The sequence below is a fragment of the Penaeus monodon genome, chromosome 39, assembly GCF_015228065.2.
Source record: "Penaeus monodon isolate SGIC_2016 chromosome 39, NSTDA_Pmon_1, whole genome shotgun sequence".
Taxonomy (NCBI): domain Eukaryota; kingdom Metazoa; phylum Arthropoda; class Malacostraca; order Decapoda; family Penaeidae; genus Penaeus; species Penaeus monodon.
This window is the reverse complement of record NC_051424.1, coordinates 28,923,269-28,928,268: the sequence shown is the minus strand read 5'-3', so window position 1 is coordinate 28,928,268 and position 5,000 is coordinate 28,923,269.

Below are 5,000 nucleotides of genomic sequence, written 5' to 3'. Positions count from 1 at the left end.
TAAACATACATACATACATGCATACATACATACATACATACATACATACATACATACATGCATGCATGCATACATACGTTCATACATACATACATACATACATACATACGTACATACATAAGTACATACATACATACATACATACATACATACATACATAAATACATACACACACATACATACATACATACATATATAAGTACATACATACATACATACATGCATACACACATACAAACATACACACACACTGCAAACACACAAACGCTGTAAACACACTGATTATCCCTCAACTATATACAATTTAACATACTTTATACAAGCTAAATACCCCCTCCCCCCAAAAAAAAAAAAAAAAAAAAAAAATATATCTATAATGAAAATTGCTTAATTATCATTTAAATATAACACTATGACTTCAGTTCAAACATTCTAATCTTCTGCTTTTGATAAATAATAAAGAGAAAGAGATAATGAAGATAAACCATAATCTACAGCGCACTGTTGATAATGAAGGGATGGGGATGATAAATATTAATATATCTTTTCATATCTTATTATTATTATTATTATTATTATTATTATTATTATTATTATTATTATTATTATTATTTTCTTTTATTGTTGTTATTTTTTGTTGTAATTATTTTTTTATCAACATATTGTTATCATCATTATCCTTGTTATATTGTTTTTTTATATTTGTAGTAAAGATCAGCAGTACTATTATTATTATCATAATAATCATTGTTATTGATGGTGGTAATTGTGTTGATAATAATAATGATATTAATGATATGTTTTTTTTATTTTCTTTATTATCAATATTATAATCATCATTCATTCTCTTATTCGTATTGTTGTTGTTTTTATCATCGTTGTTTATCCTTATTATCATTATTGTTATTATCTTTATCATCCTTTTCATCATAATTATTACTATAATTATCATTATCATAATCATCATCATTATTGTTAATATCATTATCATTATCATTATTATTATCATCATCATTATTATTATCATTGTTGTTGTTGTTATTATTACTAATATCATCCTCATTATCAATCTTATCATTATCATTATCATTATTATTATTATTATTATTATTATTATTATTATTATTATTATTATTATTATTATTATTATTATTGCTGTTGTTGTTATTATCATTATTATTATTATTATCATTATTTTTTCACTATTCCTCTTCATCTTATTATTATTATTATTATTATTATTATTATTATTATTATTATTATTATTATTATTATTATCATTATGATCATCAGTATGGTGGTGGTGGTGGTGATGATGATGATGATGATGATGATGATGATGATGATGATGATGATGATAATGATAATGATAATGATAATGATAATGATAATGATGATGATGATGATGATGATGATGATGATGATGATGATGATGATGATGATGACGATGACGATGACGATGACGATGACGATGACGATGACGATGATTATCATTATCATCATCACCAATACTGTATTAACAACCTAACAACCTAGCACCACCAACAACAACAACCCAACGACAACCCAATCAGCTGTTGTTTCGGTCCCGGACAGAAATCGGCAACCAACTTTCGCAAACATGTGTTATCCCCCCCCCCTCCTCCTCCCTCTTCTCATTTCTCTTCCTTATCCTCGTGGCTTTGTTTTCTCTTGTTTCTTTTTCTTTCTCGCTATTTCTCGTTCTTTCTGTATTTCTGTCGCTTTCTTTCTTTCGGATTCTTTCTTTTTCTCTCTCTTTCTCTCTTTCTTTCTTTCTTTCTTTCTCTCTCTTTCTCTTTTTTTTCTTTCTTTCTCAGTGTTTCTCTTTCTTTTTCACTTTCTTTTTTTCTTTTCTTATTTCTCTCTCTCTGTCTCTGTATGTTCCTTTTCTTTTCCTTATCTCTCTTTCCCCTCATCCTCTCGCTCCTCTCTTCTTACTATTTTCTCTCACCTTTCTCGCTCTTCTCCTTTCTCTTCTCTATCTCCCATTTACCCTGCTCCCCCCCCCCCACAGAACACACAAACACCCCGAGTCCTTATAACACCCCCATGTCACCCCTCCCCCACCCCCCGTCTGAGCTCGTGCCCCTCTCTCACCCCCCTCCCCGCCCCCCATCACCCCCTCCCTCTTAGCTCGTGCTCTTCCCCTCCCCCCTCCTCCCGTTTAAACGCGTGTTCCTTCTCGTTTCCTTACCTCCCCCTCCCCCATCCTCCCCCATCCCCTTCCCTACCAATCACATCCCATTCCCCCGTCCCCCTCCCCCTCTCCCCCCTCCCTCCCGTCCCCATCCCCCTCTCCCCCCTCCCAACCGTCCCCATCCCCCCTCCCTCCCGTCCCCTTCTCCCCCCTCTCCCTCCCTCCCAGCCTCCTATCACCGAAACCCTTGTGTGGTTACCGTGATAAGAGGGGAAAGGAACACAGGCGCAGGACAAAAGGGCAGTGTCAATAAGCAAACTCTCGGTGTTTCGAAGCTTGTAAAACTTTTCAGGGTGAAGGGGGGAGGGGGATAGGGGGAGGGGGGAGGAGTGGTGGGACAGGGTGAGGGGGGAGGGGGGAGGATGTGGGGAGGGTGTGTGTGTGGGTGGAGGGGGAGATGGGGGAGATGTGGGGAAGGGGAGGGTGTGTGTGTGGCTGGATGGGGAGATGTGGGGGTAGGAGGGTTGGGGTGTGGTGGGAGGGAGGGAGGGAGGGAGGGAAGGAGGGTGGAGTGGAGGATGAAGAGAGGGAGGGAGGGGGGGAGGGAGATGAGGAGGAGGAGGAGTAAAGGGGATGGGGAGAGGGGGTTGGGGAAGGGATGGGGGTATGGAAAGAGAAGGAGGGTGTGTGTGGAGAAGGGGGAGGGGAGAGGAGGGAGAAGGGGAGAAGGGAAATGGTTGAGGTGTGTGGGAAAAAGGGGGGAGAGGTGGGAGAGAAGAAAGAGAGGGTGTGTGGGGAAGGGAGTTTGAAGGGAAGGGAGGGAGGGAGGGAGGGGAAAGAGAGATGAGGAGGAGTGGAGAAATGAGGAGTGTGTGTGGGGAGCATTTAGGGGGGGAGGGAAGAGAATGAGGGGAAGGGGGGAGGGGAAAGGAAGAGATGAGGATTTGAAGGGGGAAGGGAGGGGGAAGGGAGGGGGAGGGGAACTGGATGAAGGGAGATTGTGGGGAGGGGGATAGGGAGGAAGGGGAATAGAGAGAGGACAAGGGGAGTGAGGTAAGGGTGAAGGTAGGGGAGATGGGGAAGAAGGGGAAACGGGAGCATTACGTGTTATATGTAGAATGATAATAATGATCATAGAAATAACAATAATGATAATATAGTAATCAAGAAAAACAGTAGTAAAGATCATGATAACGAGACTTAAAATTATATTGATATTTATAATGACAATGAAGATTTTAACAACAATAGTGTGTTGGAGATAATACCTGATAACAATAATAATACAAATGATAATTAATAATACTGATAAAGATGATTATGATGATGATGATGATGATAACAATAGTCATAATAATCTTTATCATCATAATAATAATGATACTTACAAAGATACGAAGATACTGGTGATAATAGATGATGGTGATGACGATAAAAAAGAAAAAAAAAGAAAAAAAAGAAAAAAGAAAAAAAAAAAAAAAAAAAAAGAAAAAAATTATAATAATGATAATGATGATGAATGATACTGATAATGATAACAATAATAATAGTAACAACAACAACAACAATAATAATAATAACAATAATATATAATAATAATAATAAAGATGATAATAATAATAACAATAATTGTAATAATATAATACTAATACTAATACTAATAACAATAACAATAATAATGATAATGATAATGATAATGATAATGATAATGATAATGATAATGATAATGATAATGATAATGATAATGATAATGATAATGATAATAATAATAATAATAATAATAATAATGATGATGTTGATGACAATAATAATTACAATAATATCATTAATAAAAATGATAATAATAATAACAACAACAACAACAACAACAGCAACAGCAACAACAACAACAACAATAATAATGATAATAAAGAAATAAAATAATAATAATGATAATTACAAAAATAACAGCAATAACAATAATGATAACAAGAACAACAACAACAGCGGTAATGAAAATAATAATAATAATAATAATAACAATAATAAAATTAACAACAACAATAATAATAATAATAAAATTTATAATAATAATAATATAACAAACAAACAAACGAAAGAAATACAAACAACAACAGCACTCGAGGAGAACGAAAAGTAAGCAGCACTTAGAAAAGACATTATAAGTAGACCGACTGATCGTGTCATTAATTCACTACGTCAGGAGACTTTCGACGAAATGAAGAAAGCAGATTCAAGGATTTAAAACCGTTTGAGGAATATTGTTTTGTTTGATCGGGTGTTGGGGGGGGAGAGAGGTAAGTGGGGGTGGGGAGTGGGGGGATGTGGGGGTGGGGTGGGGTGGGGAGTGGGGGGATGTGGGAGTGGGATGGGGAGTGAGGGGATGTGGGGGTGGGGTGGTGTGGGGTGGAGAGGGGTAGGGGATGTGTGTGTGTTTGTGTGTGTGTGTGTGTGCATGGATCTGCATTTATGTATGTCTGCATTGATGTATTTAGGTATGTGTGTGTGTGTGTATGTATGTATGTATGCATGTATGTACGCATGTACGCATGTATATATGTATGTATGTATGTATGTATGTATGTATGTACATATGTATGTATGTATGCATGTACGCATGTACGCATGTACGCATGTACGCATGTATGTATGTATGGATGGATGGATGGATGGATGGATGGATGGATGGATGGATGGATGTACGTATGTATGAATGTATGCGTGTATGTATGCCTGTATGTATGCGTGCATGTATGTTACACACGCAAGCAGGTGTATGCGCACTAGTGGGTGATGAATATAATCTCAGCGCACATACGCAAATATATATAAAAAGGAAATA